The 18,780-nt window shown below is 45.0% G+C and overlaps 1 protein-coding gene across 1 annotated transcript in view; it reads right to left on the bottom strand.

Moving 5' to 3' along the window:
• The window catches only part of CORO1C (coronin 1C), a 79,351-nt gene extending 62,179 nt beyond the window's left edge, over nucleotides 1-17,172 (bottom strand). Inside the window, exon 1 of the mRNA XM_046024701.1 lies at nucleotides 17,023-17,172. The gene's annotated coding sequence lies outside the window, so the exon portion shown is untranslated. The remainder of the gene's footprint in view (nucleotides 1-17,022) is intronic.
• Nucleotides 17,173-18,780: the final 1,608 nt, after the last annotated feature.

Here is an 18,780-nt window from a genome sequence, read left to right as displayed (position 1 = left end):
ATCACCAGCATCTTCATAAACACAACCCCCTCTCCCCATCCCTGGAGCTTTGAAAAAAGAATTGCATAAGAAACCTCCATCACAGAGACAGAGAGCAGGCAGAGAACACTGCCCAGAGAACACTGTGGATCGTATTCAGAGGCTGCATCATCTCCCTCAAGCGTACCACAGGAGACTAGTCTCAGAAGCTGAACCTCTTCTCATCAAAGAGCCAAATTAGTCCCAAGAGTTCTTATATCAACTGCAGAACTTTTACAGACATGACTGACCCAGCAATCTCACTTAAAAATTAATGATGAATGTGTTTCGAAATACTCTTTCTGTACCAGATGACCTACTTCCCTTATCAACAACTGGTGAAAAGCACACTGTATGATTGTTCAAACTTGCTAGGTCTGTTTCTTGCACTTAGTCAGATGGAGTTACTCTTGGGATAAAATCTTAATAATTCTTTACCACTATACTTGTACCAGGAAACAAAATTACTGGATTCCCAGATCTTTGGGGGTTTTTTAAAAAGACATTTTTATGAAAATCTTCGTAAAGGTAGGCATGGACAAAACAAGCAATGTCAAAAAAACAAAGTAATCACCTTTCACTGAAGAATCTGTCTTCCCTTTTTAATACCCTATACCCTGGGCAGTGACAAAACATCTACTTTTGACAATGCTTTAAGGGAACAGCCAGATAGAGTGGGAAGTCACTTAACCATTAAGTCATTTTTGTCCTATGTCGTTGGTTTCTTCATCTACAAAACGGATGCCTACCATATTATTCCAGGGATCCTACTGTAATCTGAAGCCTACAAATCGATATGAAATGCTTCTTTCATTGGAAGCCAGCCCACAATCCTCCAATAAAAGACACAAAATTCACTGAGAACTCAATTAGTTACTAGCACTCACAGGGTTATACACACAACACAAACAGGCAACTGTGAATACTGAATAGGTCTTTACTCCTCATCATTCATTTATTCAAATATTTATTGACCTTTGGTCATGTGCTTGGGATCATGCTAGACATGGCAGACACAATGCTCAGCAAGGAGACCTGGCTCTAGCTCTCATGCAGCTTACAATCTGCTCAAAGACACACATTATAACCAAACATTCACACTAACATGGATGTGCTGCTGTGACAAATGCTGGGATGGAGAAGCACACACAGAGGGAGTCAGGAGCCAGGGCGAAGAACCACCTCTTGGTAGTAACTTCAAAGAGCCTTCTCTCAGGACGCCTGGGTGGCTCAGTCAGTTAAGCTTCTGCCTTTGGCTCAGGTCATCCCAAGGTCCTGGGATTTACGCTCACATCAGGCTCCCTGCTCAGCGGGGAGTCTGCTTCTCCCTTTGCCTCTGCCTGCCTCTTTCCCGCTTGTGCTCTCTTTCTCTCTCTGACCCCCCCCCAAAAGGCTTCTCCCTATAAGTAGGGTGTTTGAAAAAAGAAAGAAATAGGGAAAAAATTCAAATTACGTATCATTCCTTTTCAGATTAGTAACTGGAGTCATGGCTTAAAATTAAGGTACTCTGTCCACAGACATACCCAGAGCTTGAAGATAAACATACTGAGCTTGTGATTTCAAAATGAAATTAATACTGTTTAAATATAAATCTATGTCTCCAGAATTTTCAGACATCCTATAGAAACAGGAAAGTATAACTCTTAAACTCTTACCACCTTGGGCAAATCATTTTGTCTGATCCGTTTTGGCAAAAATACAAATTATTTCCTTATCTACACACCTCTCTTTAAAAGGAGTAGAGGACAAAAACCCCCACAGAATATCAGTATCTACAACAAAGTAAAAGAAAGGGAAGAATGTAACTTCACTGAGGAAGATGGAGTTACTGGCAAATAAATACTTTCCCACCACCCACTACCTTCCAAAGACCTCAGTTCTTAAGGAAAAAACATCATACATTTCATTTCACCAATAAAATGAAAATACCTCGAGGGCAGTGAGACAAACAAATCAAGCCCTCTCTGAGGAGAAAACAGTTGGGCTAACTATTTTGGGTGTGAATATTCTATTACAAGAAGCTTCTAGTAGTCAGTTGGCAAAACTGTAACACAACCCCCAAATCTACTTTCCTTCCAAACTGAATGAAGATTTGAAAAGAAAATCAGCCAATTCTTTATGTTAAATTAATTGGACTGCATAACAGAACTAAATAAAAAAGAAATACTATATGCCTCAAAAGAAAGTCAGAAGAATCCTCTTTAAAGCATTTTGAGTAGAAGACTAGCATAAAGATCAGGGGGCTTCCCATCCCTAATACTCTTTTAAAAGACTGCATTTATAGGGGCGCCTGGGTGGCTCAGTGGGTTAAGCCTCTCCCTTCAGCTCAGGTCATGTTCTCAGGGTCCTGTGATGGAGTCCTGCAGCAGGTTCTCTGCTCAGCGGGGAGCCTGCTTCCCTCTCCCTCTCTCTCTGCCTGCCTCTCTGCCTATTTGTGATCTCTGTCAAATAAATAAAAAAATCTTTAAAAAAGGGGGGGGGGCGCCTGGTGGCTCAGTGGGTTAAAGCCTCTGCCTTCGGCTCAGGTCATGATCCCAGAGTCCTGGGATCGAGCCCCATATCAGGCTCTCTGCTCAGCAGAAGCCTGCTTCCTCCTATCTCTCTCTCTCTTTCTCTCTCTCTCTGCCTAGTTGCGATTTCTCTGTCAAATAAATAAAATATTTAAAAAAAAGACTGCATTTATAACAGACAAGCAAAAAAAAAAACTAATTTAAAATTAGTAGTAATCTCTAAACACTGCCAGAAATACACATACACACGCACACATGCAATTACAAAACAACTTTTTACGGTACGCCCAATGCCCAACAGGCTGCTTGAACTCATGACTATAAGAACAAGAGTCAACTGCTCTGGACGCCTAGGTGGCTCAATCAGTTAGCGTCTGACTTTCTTTCTGTTCAGGTCGTCATCTCAGGGTTGTGAGACTGAGCCACCACAGCCTGCTCCATGCTGGGCGTGGGGCTGCTTAAGATTCTCTCTCTCCCTCCCCACCTCCCTGTATAGGCAATGCCCTCTCTCACTCTTGCTCTATGAAAAAAGAAAAAATGCAAGACAGAGAGAGAGAGAGAGAGATATGCTCTACTAACTGAGCCACCCAGGTGCCCCTATGGAACAATTCTTATGATCACTTATTACAACTACAAAACAATTCTTTCTTTGTGATCACGCATCACTAATACAAAATAAACAAAAGCCTATGTTTTTCAAACTTTAATAATGCACAGATGAGGGCACCTGGGTGGTTCAGTCAGTGAAGAGTCTGTCTTTGACTCAGGTCATGATCCCAGGGTCCTGGGATCAAGTCACACATCAGGTTCCCTGCTCATCAGTAAGCCTGCTTCTCCCTCTCCCTCTGATGCTCCCCCTGCTTGTGCGCTCTCTCGCGCTCACTCGGTCAAATAAATAAAAATCTTTTTTAAAAACTTACAAATGAACCCCCAAATGATTCAACAGTTGAAATACTACATAGTTTGCCCTACCCAGTTTTTGTCAATTTCTCAAGTCAGATGAATGCAAACACATTAAAACCTTGGAGCCCAGGAGCCTCTAAAAAGGGCTGATAGCTGCTCTGTGATTCCCCTCAGGCTGGCCTGGGGGGCCCTCAGGACCCACTGGGGACACTGAACAGCCAGTCAATGCATTAAAGGATAAGAAACTTGAGAGGAGAAAGGAAAAAGAAGCTCAATTTTCTCCATGTCTACCTTAACTTCAAATCCTCATCTTGATACAAATTATGGTTCTTCTCATAGCTATTTTAAGAAAAACTCACCAGATGAAAGCATGCTTCCATAGGGATGTTACTTCAATTGCTTCTAGAATCAAAGCTGCTAACTAAACCACAAAACAAAGACCTAAAAACCCCAAACTACCAGTATTTTCAACTTATTCAAGAAGTCAGTAAAGTAAATTTGCAATGAAGCACCAATATGTAATGTCACCCTGTTTTTCATCAGAATTCAAGCTGTAAATAATTAGAGCTCCAAAATGTGCTTTACAGAGAAAACATGTTCCAATAAACAAACATGTACATATACACACACACTTTGCTTACATATCTATAATGAAAATTATGGGGTTGGATTACCATTAAATAATTTAATAAGTAAATGTGTACAATTAGTAATCCTTCCACACCACAGAATATGTCCCCTTCGATAGTCATCGTCTAGTAAAATGAGAAGACTGACCATCTCTTTCACAAGTCTATCACATTAAAACTGAAATTCAATTATTCAACTAACATTTATTGGACACCTACTGTGTGCCAGGCAGCAGGCTGGGAAAGGAGGCACAGAAAATGTAGGGTACTCTCTGCCTTCAAGGAATATGAAAGATAGTGGTATTAGGTCTCACTTTCACAAACTGAAAAATAATTCCACACAGATATTTATTTTTAAATTTCTAATCATTTAACCCAAAATATAATTCAGAGGAATCCTTAACACTAGTGACATCCACAAATTACATTTTCATCTACCTTTGTAACTCCACATCAAATCTATATTTATATTTTACATACATAGAATAATAGCCTATTATCATGACTTCCACAATCTGGGCCATTTCCTCTATCCATCTTACACTATTCCTCCTCTATTACACCTGTTCCAAATCAGCCAAGTGCTATTTTATACACCCTTAGGGACTCAACCCCATGTCCCACAGATGCTGACTCTCCAACACCTACCCTGTCCTCTCAACTCCCAAGGAGCTCAGTCCCACATGGAATTCCATATTGAAAAATATATACTTGAGGGGCACCTGGCTGGTTCTGTCGGTAGAGACATGACTCTTGATCTCAGGATTGCAAATCTGAACCCCACATTAGGCAAAGATATTACTTTTAAAAAAAGGAATTATACACTTGAAGGCTAGAGGAAGTCTGTAACATATTTTTTAAACTATTACACATTTAAAAAGCAATTTTTTAAACTATTACACATTTTACTTTAAAAAGTAAAATACCTAATACATAAAAATGTTTGAATGAGTTCTTGGAAACCAGATAATCCAAACCCCTCAAAGAGGCAACAACGAAAAAAGAGAGGTGAATTATTTCTTATTGTTTGAAGGGGCTTTTTGGTAAGAGTTTATTAAGGGAACAGAAATACAGAGATCGGTGCCTAGCTCTGGCCAGAACAGGACGACCCAATTTACAGCCATTACCCTGCCCTGATCCACTTCTCAAAGGTCACAGAAACCAAGTCACTGCTAAAACTTAACACCCTTTCAGAGTGGTTTCCATCCAAGTACTAACCAGGCCCGACCCTGCTTAGCTTCCGAGATCAGACGAGATCGGGAGCATTCAGGGTGGTATGGCTGTAGACCCAGAGTGGTTTCCAAAAGGAAAGGGACGGAAAAAAGGGATCATGAATATTTCAGGGAAAAAAAAAAAAAAAACCAGACTAACTGTTTCAGAGGTAACAGGAAGAACCTTTCAAAAGCAGGCAAGGCTTCTTCCTGATTCCAGGTATGAGAGCTAGCCTCTCTATATAGGCTCTCCCTGATCCCACATGCCTTAGCTCAACTTTTCCCCTGAAACCTTGCTGCACTGACTGAAGGCCAAAATTTTAGAGAGATGATTTATAACAGAAATATTCCTTTTTAAAAGTATTAATATTGGGGCACCTGGATGGTTCAGCTGGTTAAGTGTCTGACTCTTGATTTCAACTAAGGTCATGATCTCGAGGTTGTGAGATCAAGCCCGAGTCTGGCTCTGTGCTCAGTGTGGAACCTGCAAAATCTCTCTCCCTCTCCCCACTCCGCATTTCCTCTTAAAAAGAAAGAAAGAAAGAAAGAAAGAAATTAACAACAACAATAAAATATTAATACTGTACCTCTGAAAGGGTAAAGAGATGTGAGGAAAATAATCTAATTAGAGCCCATAGTCATCCTAACACTGATGAACAGTGGTAGCCTAGAAGTGACTGTGGCCATCGAGGAACACATTAGTAGAGATGAATTTGAACCATATGCTTTACAGCTTAACAGGGGAGCAGAAGCGTCAAATGAAGAAAGGAGGATGAATGGAGGGCTGCCAGGGCAGGAGGCTACCAGATGCCAGCACAGGCTGGTCGGGGTAGAACATGGTTCCTCCCCGAGACAAACCATAAATGACTCTTAATCTCACAAAACAAACTGGGGGTTTCTGGGGGGAGGTGGGGCTGGGAGAGGGGGAGGGGGCTATGGACATTGGGGAGGGTATGTGCTATCGTGAGTGCTGTGAAGTGTGTAAACCTGGCGATTCACAGACCTGTACCCCTGGAGATAAAAATACATTATATGTTTATTAAATAAAAAAAAAAAATTTGGAAGGGGAGGCGAACCATAAGAGACTATGGACTCTGAAAAACAACCTGAGGGTTTTGAAGGGTCAGGGGTGGGAGGTTGGGGGAACAGGTGGTGGGTAATAGGGAGGGCACGTTTTGCATGGAGCACTGGGTGTGGTGCAAAAACAATGAATACTGTTACGCTGAAAAAATAAATAAAATGGAAAAAAAAAAAAAAGAACATGGTTCCTCCCCTCTGTTTTACAGGACTCCACTATCACCATGAAAAGGTGAAAAAACTGCGGCTGTGAATTAAACACACTTCTTCAGTCTAGGCTGGGAACGTGCCCACCACTTGTAATTCTAAATCTATACCATAAATGCCATCTGAGTACCAAATAACTCAGATCAACTTTGGAACACAACCCAGTTCCGGGTTGAGGACTGAATGTACACAGTGCCTGCAAAACAGAAACTGCATCTGGGCTCTCATCTCAACCATTCAGTCTTAGAAAACCGCATGGTTCACAACCATCCTTTGCAGGTGATAAGACATTATTTGTTCCACGTGACAATTTCAGCCCAGTGCATGCAAGGTATCTCTATGTGGTGTAAGAACAAAATGAAACTCTCAGGGTACTAAAAGAACCAAAAACTTCTAACTTATCTTTACCTATAGTAGCAGTGGAAAGCAGCAACAGTTAAGAGAGAAAGTCCGAGGTTACTCTCTTTCTAAAACAGACAGCATGCATCTTATTGAATACCACCCCCAGGAGCTATGGCCGGCCCTTACTGGCCCGGGTCCCTCTTTTGCTTGCCAAGAAAAAGCAGGATGACAATGTTTAGCTAAAGACACTACTAACCACAAAATTAATTCACCGTCTAGCTTGTAAAGTGATGGGTCTCCCAATAAATTCTTCTGCTTAAGGGAGAGGATAGCTCAAGTTTACATGTAGAAACACATATGGCACTCAGGCAGCATTTGAGTTTTTGCATTTGTAAGTCAGGCTCAATTCTTTAAGTTCCTAAGAATGAAAGGAATTACAATCTTTAACTAGAAAAGAATGCTTGACCATTACGAAAAGGAATTTAATTATCTTTCATGTGAAGTAAGCAAACAAGGGTGATTAAACATTTGTCCTGAGGAGGTAGGTGCTTGTGAATTCTGTCAAGAACCCCTACAATATCAAGAGTGGAAAATACCCCCTCCAGAGGCAGCACTCTCCCCACACTTCTTTCCCACATGTTTACGGCCTTTCACAAAACTGAAAAATTACATCTCTGTTAATGCAGCATGAAGACCCCAGCAGTTCTCAGAATATAGGGACACACGTCTGACTCCACAATGGGGCAAAAAAGGCTCTTGCACCAAACAGCCCTGTGCCCAGATTCCCAGTCTGTCTTGGTTCCATGGAGTCAGAAAAGCCGCACTGTAAAGCTGTGATCAACTTCTGCTGATCCTAAAGGGTTTTTACTACGCCTGTTACAATCTGTGTAGTTCCAGTACCCGGGTGCTGCTCCTATAAAAATTAGTGTCTCCCTATGCGATGGCCTAATGGTGCTGATTATTCTGGCAAGATGCAATGCAAAGGCACCTTTGCAATATTAATTGGTCTTTGAAACTTTTGAGATAAATACCTACAACCACTGTTTACTAACAGATTATAAGACTGAGGAAATAAAAACGGATTTTTTTTTTACATTAAAACTAAGAAATCAAATCTACCAAAGGCTTATCCAAGAGATTCAGCTTAAGTTCCCCAAAAAATGCATCTTAAAAGACCTGAATATCTGGACAAATCTGATAGGGTAAATAAAATACATGCACAGTCTAAAGATGTGAGAAAAGACACAAACATTGGTACAAACTACTGATAGCGATGATAAACTGAAGAGGCAAACTGTGAGTAGGTCTGGCAAAAAGACCGTGGTGTAAGGTTAAGAGGGAACTGGTACATTCGGTCAAGGACTAAGAAGAGAAAGTACATCAGGTTCACACTGTTAAAAAAAAAAAAAAAAAAAAGGCAAGACACTGTAATTCGACACAACCAACTCTAAAAATGAATTTCACAAGACACATGGAAGGAGGTGGAAGGCAGTTGGGGGAAGAGGGATGGAACAGTTAAGTTCCTGATATTGGGCAAGTCTCCCATGCTCCTATGACAATAGTACCTTCCACCGTAAGAGGAGGAATTGACCAACAAGGTACTTTCCACTCTGGCTGTGATTCAGAATCACCAGGGAGCACAAGCCCAGGCAGATGTATTTATAAAGGTCTACAGATGATCCTCATGGATAGCCAGGAATGAGGACCTCTCGGGGCACCTTGGTGGCTCAGTCAGTTAAGCAGCTGACTTTGGCTCAGGTCATAATCCCAGGACCCTGGGATCAAGCCCCACATGGCATCAGGCTCTCTACTTAGTGGGGAGCCTGCTTCCCCTGCTTCTGCTCTCTCACTCACTCTCTGACAAGTAAGTACAATCTTTTTTTTTTTCCAAAGATTTTATTTGTCAGAGAGAGCACAAGCAGGAGGAACAGCAGTGGCAAGGGGAGAAGCAGGCTCCCCAATGAGCAGGGAGCCCAACGCAGGACTTGATCCCAGGACCCTGGGATCATGACCTGAGCTGAAGAAAGACATTTAACCACCTGAGCCACCCAGGCATCCCACAAATAAAATCTTAAAAAAAAAAAAAAAAAAAAAAGAAAGAAAAGAAAAGAAAAAAGAATGAGGACCTCTGGACTTGAGAAATAATCTCCCAAACACCTTAAAATGATATATTCTTAGAAAGGCAGTAAGAGGGGCGCCTGGGTGGCTGGCTCAGTGGGTTAAGCCTCCACCTTCAGCTCAGGTCATGATCTCAGGGTCCTGGGATTGAGCCCCGCATCCCATCGGGCTCTCTGCTCAGCAGGGAGCCTGCTTACCCCCTCTCTCTCTGCCTGCCTCTATGCCTACTAGTGATCTCTCTCTTTGTGTCAAATAAATATATAAAATCTTTTAAAGAAGAAAAAAAAAGTAGTAAGATACTGGTGCTTTGTATGATCCATTTTCATAATTTTAAAAAAATTAATATAGGCAATTTCATGACCAAAGGGGGAGGATATGTATTGTGAAATTATTGCCTTCAGTCATACAAAATATGCCCATATGTATTCTACTTTCTCTCACTCTGACCTTTGCATTAATTTGACGTAATTTCTCTTTATTGTGGCAAACAGGAGGAACCATTTTCGTTATTAATGTGAAATTCATATGACAGGCTCAATTTAACATCCCATGTAGCTACTGAGGCTCTTTCCCACACAGAATGTTAGTTTATCACAACACTGCCATTAACATTATAACCAGATGAGAGTCTTAGGCACTGCAGCGCAATCTCCTTCCAAACCCTAAAACGATATCAATTTTTCCCAGTAACTAAACATTTTTCCTTAAAATAGATAGACTGAATACAAAGGAGGCCTAAATAAGAGAACCTTGTCTAAATAGACATTTCTAATGCAGACAGAGGCAAAAAGAAAACAAAACCTTGCCTCATCCTTAAAATTACCTTCCTAACCTAAAATTAGACAGTCTTCCCCTCTTCAGTAATTCAAATTTGATTCAAAGTCTAAAATGCCGAGGTGGGAGTGGGAATCCATACATTAGTAGCTTAATTTCAGAAGTAAAATGTATTAGACTTACTCTATTTGATTCTCCCCAGTTCCATTCATTCACAGACACTAAGAGTGATGACAGAGGGAATACAAATTTATTCATGGTCTACTTGCTAGTCCCGCAAGGAACCATTAGCATCCCTCACCACAGAAAAGAAAGCAGGCTCAGGGAGGTGGGATAAATGGGCAGTCACAGTTATTAAGAAGTGGAGCCATGGGGCGCCTGGGTGGCTTGGTGGGTTAAAGCCTCTGTCTTCTGCTCGGGTCATGATCTCGGGATCTTGGGATCGAGCCCCGCATCAGGCTCTCTGCTCGGCAGTCAGTCTGCTTCCCCCTCCCACTCTTTCTCTGCCGCCTTGTGATCTCTGTCTGTCCAATAAATAAATAAATAATCTTAAAAAAAAGAAGCAGCAGCAGCAGAAATCCCAAATGGCCAGCTGGTTTCTCCTAACTCTCAAGATACTAGCCAGGGCGCCTCACTAGCTCAGTCAGTTGAGCGTCTGATTCTTGATTTCAGCTCAGGTTATGATCTTGAAGTCGTGAGATCGAGCCCCACATCAGGATCCACGCTCAGCATGTTGTCTGCTTGAGGTTCTCTCTCCCTCTCCCTCCCACCCCAGCACGCACACACACACTCTCTCTCTAAAATAAATAAATACATCTTTAAAAATAGAGAGATACTAAGTGGCCTATTTTCAATGAAACTATTAAGAGTGAATAAAGGAGCACAAAACATTTTTTTTTCTCTTCTCTGAGAGAAGCAAGAGAGCATGAACAAAAGAATGAAAGGCAAGAAGGCTTGTGCCCTGAAAACCTAGTTCACACCCATCGTCAGGTGTACACAGGGATGGTTCCAGTACTGACCCACTCAGTACCATAAAGGCTGGCCTGCTGCCTTTGGTGTGGCTGTTATACTAAACTAAAAATGTTCCTCGGGGGGCGCCTGGGTGGCTCAGTGGTTTAAGCCTCTGCCTTCGGCTCAGGTCATGATCTCAGGGTCCTGGGATCGAGCCCTGCATCGGGCTCTCTGCTTGGTGGGGAGCCTGTTTCTCCCTCTCTCTCTGCCTGCCTCTCTGCCTACTTGTGACCTCTCTCTCTGTCAAATAAATGAATAAAATATTTAAAAAAAAAAAAAAATGTTCCTCGGTTCCTACTAAGAAGGCTATGCACCAGTCATCACTTTTCATTAGGGGGAAAGAACCTGGATGAGAAGGTTCTGCCCTCAGGAAAATGTTTCAAATGCTTGGTTTTACATCTGAGCAATTTTTTGGAAAGAGGTGGACTTGGGTGCCTGAAAGACGGGGGGAATACCTCTGTACTTTGTTACTTTACACAGGCAACAGAGATGTAAATAATCATCAGAGGAACCCACTGACCTCAAGATATTTCCAATTAACTTCAATAATCCTTCATTCAGCAAATAACCCAAAGGCACCTGAGACCAAGCTGTGAGCAAGGGAATCTTGGTATAATTTGTCAGGTACCTCTCTCTCATATTCTGGCTTCTATGGAAGATGCTTTCAGACAGTAAGCTCAAGTTCAGGTCCAGTTCCCTGCAGCAGACAGTAGTGATGAATGTCTGATGTGTGAAGACAGGGACAATGTCTGCCCACAGGGATGAGGTAAGTTTCATGAAGGATCCCAAAGGACAAGTGGGATTCAGCAGATTGGGGCAGAGGGTAAGTTCATCACAAGATGGTCTGACGCCTGAGAAGTTTCAGGAAGCGGCAACAGAGATGAAAACATAGGAGAGTAGCAAGAGGTGAGGCAAGCCAAAATCAGAGACACCCTGATCCACAGCCACATGAAGAAGCCTTGAAGTTAAACCACAGACAGGAGGTGGAAGGCCACCAGAGGATTTTTTTTTTAAAGATTTTTTTTTAAATTTATTTATTTGACAGAAAGATCACAAGTAGGCAGAGAGGCAGGCAGAGAGAGAGGAGGAAGCAGGCTCCCCGCGGAGCAGAGAGCCTGATGCGGGGCTCGATCCCAGGACCCTGAGATCATGACCTCAGGACCCTGAGATCATGACCTCAGGACCCTGAGATCATGACCTGAGCCGAAGGCAGCGCAGCGGCTTAATCCACTGAGCCACCCAGGCGCCCCCACCAGAGGATTTAAACAAGGGAATGATACGTTCCTGATGAACCCTTTATGATACAGAACTAATTTAAATCGTTTCCTAACACTTTCACATTTGGTTTTTAACTTATAGAACCAAAATACTGATGGGGATGTGACTTAAGGACAAGTAACTTAAAAAAAAAAAAGATTTATCTGAGAGACAGCAAGAGAGCACAAGCAGAGGGAGAGATGGGTGTGGGGGTGGAGAAGCAGGCTCCCCACTGAGCAGGAGCCTGATGAAGGGCTCAATCCCAGGACCCTGAGATCAGGACCTGAGCCAAATGCAGATCCAAATGAGCCACCCAGGCGCCCAAGGTTTAAGTAACTTCTAACTCCATTATCAACTGACTCCATTATGCATAAATTGGACTTTACCAAAATTAAAAACTTCTGTGCTTCAAAGGACACCCTCAAGAAAGCAAAAACGGCATCTCACAGAATCAGAGAAAAATTCTGCAAATCATACATCTGATAAGATATTATGTAATCTGGAATATATAAATAACTCATAACAATAAGAGGATAATCCAATTTAAAAATAAGAAAAGCATCTAAATAGAGATTTCTCCAGAGAAAATATTCAATTGTCTGCTAATTACTTCAGAAGATGAGGACAGGGGCGCCTGGGTGACTCAGTGGGTTAAAGCTTCTGCCTTCGGGGCGCCTGGGTGGCTCAGCAAGGGTCTTGGGATCGAGCCCGCCCCTTATCGAGCCCGCCCCTTATCGGGCTCTCTACTCAGCAGGGAGCCTGCTTCCTCCTCTCTCTGCCTGCCTCTCTGCCTACTTGTGATCTCTGTCTAATAAATAAATAAATCTTAAAAAAAAAAAAAAAAAAAAGCCTCTGCCTTCGGCTCAGGTCATGATCCCAGGATCCTGGGATCAACGGGCTCTCTGCTCAGCGGGGGGCCTGCTTCCTCCCCTCTCTCTGCCTGCTTCTCTGTGATCTCTGTGAAATAAATAAATAAAAGCTTAAAAAAAAAAAAAGAAGATGCAGGACATCATTTGCCATCAGGGAAATGCAAATCAAAACCACAATGATACACTGCTTCACACCCACTAGGATGGCTAGAGTCAAAAAGTAAGAGAGTAACACTGTTGACAAGGATGAGGAGAAACTGAAACCTTTATACAATGCTGGTGGAATTGTAAAATGATGCAGTTGCTTTGGAAAACAGTCTGGCAGTTCCTCTAACAGTTAAACACAGAGTAACCAATATGACCCAGCAAGTCCCAAGAGAAATGAAAACAAGTCCACATAGAAACTTGTACAGGAATGTTCACAGCAGCATTATGCATAACAGCCAAAAGGCGGAAAGACCCAAACAACCACCAACTAATGAATGGATAAACAAAATACGGTATATCCACACAATGGAATATTATTCGGCCATTAAAAAAATATAGTATTGATACATGCTAAAACATAAATAAACCTTGAAAACCCTTATGCTTAATGAGAGACACAAAAGACCCCATACTGAATTATCCCATTTATATGAAGTGTCCAAAATGCGCAAATCCAGAGACAGAAAATAGATTAGTGGCTGCCTAGGGTAGGAGAGGGAGAGAACAACAGGGCTGGAGGACCACTAATAGGTACGGGGTTTCTTTTTGGACTGATGAGCATGTTCTAAAACTACGGTGATGGGATGCCTGCCTCTGCCTTTGGCTCAGGTCATGATCCTGGGGTCCTGGGATTGAGCCCCGCTCGGGCTCTCTGATCTGCGGGGGAGCCTGCTTCCCTTCCTCTCTCTCTGCCAGCCTCTCTGCCTACTTGTGATCTCTGTCTGTCAAATAAATAAAATCTTAAAAATAAAAAAAAAAAACTACGGTGATGACTGCACAATTCTGTGACTATAATAAAAACCACTGAATTGTACACTTTAGACGGGTGAATTATATCTCAAAAAGCAGTTACGAAACAAAAAAAGATTCCATTATGTATTACTGAAATACAAATAAGCTCTCAAAAAGGAGTAAAGAACTTTGTTCACTCATTTTAAAGGATCCAAACTAGGGCAAAGAAAACCCAGAGAGATTCTATTACTTAAGATTCTAGGTACTAGGTCATACTGAAATATTCATGAGGATTTCCATGTTTTAATACAGAAAAGACATCTTAAGTTGAAAAAGACAGAGAAGTACGAAAAGAGTTTTTATAACTCAGAAACAGAGTAACAGAGGGAAGTCACCAAATGGAAAACAAACATGGATTTGTACCCTGCATAGGAAAGAGGCACCCAAATTTATTACTGTTCCACCTCTGAGAAAGTCAAAAGCGAAACAGCCCAGTTAATAGTATCTGTTTCTAGGGGCGCCTCGGTGGCTTAGTCGGTTGAAAGTCTGCGTTCGGCTCAGATCATGATCCGGGGATCCAGGGATTGAGCCCCAACTCTGGTTTCCTGCTTAGTGGGGAGCCTGCTTTACCCTCTGCCTGCTGTTTCCCCTGCATGTGCGCTCTCTCCCAAATTTTTCTCTGACAAATAAATACAATCTTAAAAAAAAAAAAAAAAAGATTTCTAAAGCACCAGTTTGTGACAAATCAAAGTATTAAATAATTTGCCATTCCAGTTACATAACTGAGAGCTGATAATTCATCCTTTTGAACATTCCATTTCACACACTGGAGTGACTCTCTTCCTCATGGTTGGAGTAGGTCCCAAAAGTGACAGGTGCATTAAACATAAAATGTTAATCAAAAAATCCAACAGTGTTTAAAAAGTACCATGTGCCACCCTGAACCTAATCCTGAACTATGTAAACAGCCATAAATGCTAATTAGCACAATCTGCAGGCAAAGTAACAAACGAACATGAAAAATTCAATACTGTGTGCAGTGTGATAGCTCACTGCTATGTGTCTATTAAAATTCATCAGGCTTCAATGTACCTTCCACAAATAATCAAAAATAAATATGGACAAGGCACATTCTGCATTTGTCAAAAAGGTGTGTACCCGACCTTTACACCAATCTTTGTTCAATCCTCAGTACAAATGACTATCACCTACCACAAAACAGTGCATGTCGTGGAGGCCTAACATTGAACAGAATTCCCAGTGTTATTTCACCTCCCCCCCAAGTAGTTATGCAACCTCTCAGACCCAAGGGTTACTACTAGACTTCACATCCAAACACTGTCTCTGAAGTGTATGTCCACTCAAAAAAATAAAAATAAAATATAAAAAATTACTTTCCTTAAGTTAGTTTTCTGAAATATACAAAATCAAGTCCAAAACAGATTTTTCCCATTTCTTCAGTTTTACAGGGAATGCAGAAAGTGAAGATCTATAAACAGATATCTATTTGCCTTCACAAATGAACAGACGGTACAAAGCAACTGCTTATACTTAATCATGTTTTTGTCTATTCTACCAGGCCCTGGTGTTAGGAGAGAATTCTGCCAGATAAGGACAATGAAAATGCATTATTATATAGAGTGACTAAGAGCCCTACAAGTACTGTTTTAGAATGTAATCCCAGGTAGAACGGCTGCGGTAAAAGGGCCTAATATTTTGTAATAACTATTACCAAAAGTACAGACATTGGCCACCCAGTAGAAGTTTAAGAACACCACTACATCCAATTCTGTTTAAATGTCTTATAGGAAAGAAAGGCCTTTGTATCTTTCTATCCTGGGGGAGATGAACAACTTGCAATTTGCTTCTCACCCTGAATCCCACGTTAGCAACATGTAGAGCAAGTACTTCAGACACCACAAAACAAGGGCAGCCTACATTAAGGCCAAATATAGGATGTGATTCTAAACCACGATGCAGTAAAGCCTACGTTTCCTTTTCCAGCGATCAAAACCCTTTGAACACTCCCAAAAAAGGACGGCAGGGCCAGCGCCTCCCTCCAAGAGGAAGCCCCTTTCTTCTCGGCTCTCCCCTGCAGCCTGCCACTTCCCCCAACACATTCAAATCATTTGAGACCGAGAGCTGGTGTGTGCGCGCCGGGGTGGACAGGCGGGAGAGCTGGGTTCCTGCATTTCCACCCTCTACATCTGACCTCATCCCCAGTCATTTAGGCGCAGCGGAGCCCCACCTGCACCTCGCTCCTTTTGACTGCGTCCCTCGCCAGCTGCTCCGCTATTAGGGGAGTACATCTCTGAATCACCCGGTTCACTCCGACGCTCCAGTCCCCCGACCCTGCAGCGTTCCAGCTCCGCTCTTCCTCTCCCAACACTCCCCCCCACCCCCACGCCAGCTCTGGCCCTCCCAGCCCGCCACTCCCCACCGCCCGGCTCCTCGCTCTCCCAAGCCGCCCCCGACCACATGACTCCAGTTCTAGCCGAGCCTTGCCCTTCCCGACCCCCGAGCTAGATCTTTAGGACCCGGAGCCGGCCTCGCACCCACAGCCAGCCACCCTCAGGCTAGACCGCCGCCCTCGCCCCTCCCACGCAGGGCCCCAGCTAGCCGTGGCCCCATGTGAGCCCGTTCCCTGGCCCCCCCACCCACTCGCTCCCTGGGGCGACTCAAACCCAGCCCTCAGGCCCGGCGCCCCCCGGCTCGGCGCCCTAACCCCGAACAGCCCCTCCCCACCCCAGACCCCACCCAGCCAGGCGGGTCCCCAATCCCTAAAACCCTTCCTCAGACAGCTCCTCCCCACCCGACCCGGGGCTGTTCACCGGCCGGGAGGCGTCTGGACCCCCGAAAGTCGCCCCGGGCAGCCTCCTCCCCACAGGGATCCCGGTTCACCCTCCCCAGGCCAAGCGGTTCCGTCCCGAACCTCCGGCAGCAGCCCCTGCTCCAACCCGGGGCACACCGGCCGTGGAGGTGGGGGGGGGGGGCGGCGCAAGGGTCTGCGCCCCGCGCGCCCACTAGAGCCCACTCCCCTCCACTGGGCCCTGCTCCACGCCCCGCCGGCTCCTGTCAGCCGGCGCCGGCACATGCTGAGGACCGGTCGGCCCGCCAGCTGGCTTCCGAGCGGCCCCGCAAGGCGCGCGCTGCTCACCAGGGCCGAGGTGCCTGAGGCGCCGCCGCCGCAGAAGTCCCCGCTGCAAAGCCCGGCGAAGCCTCTAACCGCTGCCGCCTCCCGCCTGGCACTGAGCGCCGCGCGGGGGAGGGGCGCGGGCAGCCGCCGCCGCCGCCGCCGCCGCACGCAGGCCCCGCCCCCGCCCCGCGCCGCGCCCAACCAAAGGGCCCTAGGGCTCCGGCGCGCCACGCCCACTTCCGGGAGGGAAACCCACTTCCCACCCCCGGTTCCACGCCCCACTCTCGTTAGCGCCCCCTCCGGTCGCGCCGTGGGATGCCTGTGGGCTGCGGAGGAAGGCGGTACCCAAGCACACGCACCGCCTACTAGTCAGCCAGCCGGAGGGCCACGCCCATGGGCGCTCCCTAGCCACGCCCGCTGCTCCTCAGAACAGGGAGCTCCGCCCACTAGACCGCCTTGGCTCTGTAGGGCCACATCCCCCGGATCCTCAAAGATTCTTCCAGACCCCCTCAAAACCGGAACATCAGCTCCCCTGAGCCCGCCCACTGCCCCATCCAAACCCTTAGCAGGCCTTCTGGCTCTCTAAGCCCGCCTCCCCTCCCACAGCGTCCGAACTGGCCCAACTGCCCCACAAAACCCCGCCCCGCCGCTAGAAGCCCCACCCACGGACCCAACCCGATTCTCCGCATCACAAGCCCCGCCCACTGCCTATCTAAACCTTGAATCTCCAAGCCCCGCCCCGAATTCTCCAACTCCCGCCTTTGCCAGCCAAAGTCCCGCCCCTGTTCCCATCACACCCTCCCACCACCACTTCTGGGGACTGCTCGCGCTCCACCCTTCCCTCCACTTTCCATTGTCGCATTCCTAGCACTGGGTGGCTGTCCCTGGGCTTGGCCACACCACTCCCCAAGGAGGTCCCATCTTGACCCTATTTCGCAGGTGAGGAACAGGTTCTTCCCTTCTTTTGCTGGCCAAAGTCCCTCACCCGTTTGCTCGGTAGCTGGGCCGCCCAGGCCAAAGAGCAGCTGATTCGAGTCCCAACTTTGCTGCTATCAGACTGTGTCCTGGGTCAGTTCCCTTCACCTCCTCAGGCCAGAATTTCCTGATCTTTAGCAAAAATTTCTCCTGTTATTCGCCAGAGCCCCTTTTGGAAATAACCAAGTTCAGAACTACCGAAATTTGGAACTGAATGAGCAAAGCAGGCCTGCCGAGGGGTGGCTACTTCCCAAAGCAAGCATCTTCGCATTTTTCATCCTAAGCATTAGCCTCAGAAATATGTGTTAGGTAAATTATGGTCCACCTAAACCAAAAGAGGTATAACAGCAACTTACTGATCCTCTCTAGGCCTCGGTTTCTTCATCAGTAACATAGGGATTGTGGCGGCCACTTCCGGAAGGATTCCGTGAGCTCAGTAATGCCCTTAGCAGGCTGGCTAACTTGTGATGATCCCTCAGCAAATGATGCTGCCACTGCAGGGCCTCAGCAAAGTTGGGGTGGGGTGAGTTTCCTTTTGCCTTCAGGCAGCCACTCACAGGAGCACCCCTTCCACAGCAAGACAGGGCTGCTAACGTCATTTAAATGAGATGAATTTGGGGAAGCACCCAGGCATTTGGCCATGCACAGAAACCATTGGCTGTTATCATGATTCCTATCTTTAGTGAAACAAGGGCATTTGTTCCTAGCGGAGCTCTGAGTGGTTCGGGGGGAAATGAAGGTTGATGCAAGTGCTTTGGAAAGGAACCAGGAACCAAACTAACTTACTCTTTGGGAACAGATCAT

This window comes from Meles meles, chromosome 12 (assembly GCF_922984935.1).
Source record: "Meles meles chromosome 12, mMelMel3.1 paternal haplotype, whole genome shotgun sequence".
NCBI lineage: Eukaryota > Metazoa > Chordata > Mammalia > Carnivora > Mustelidae > Meles > Meles meles.
This window is presented reverse-complemented; position numbering and strand designations above follow the sequence as displayed.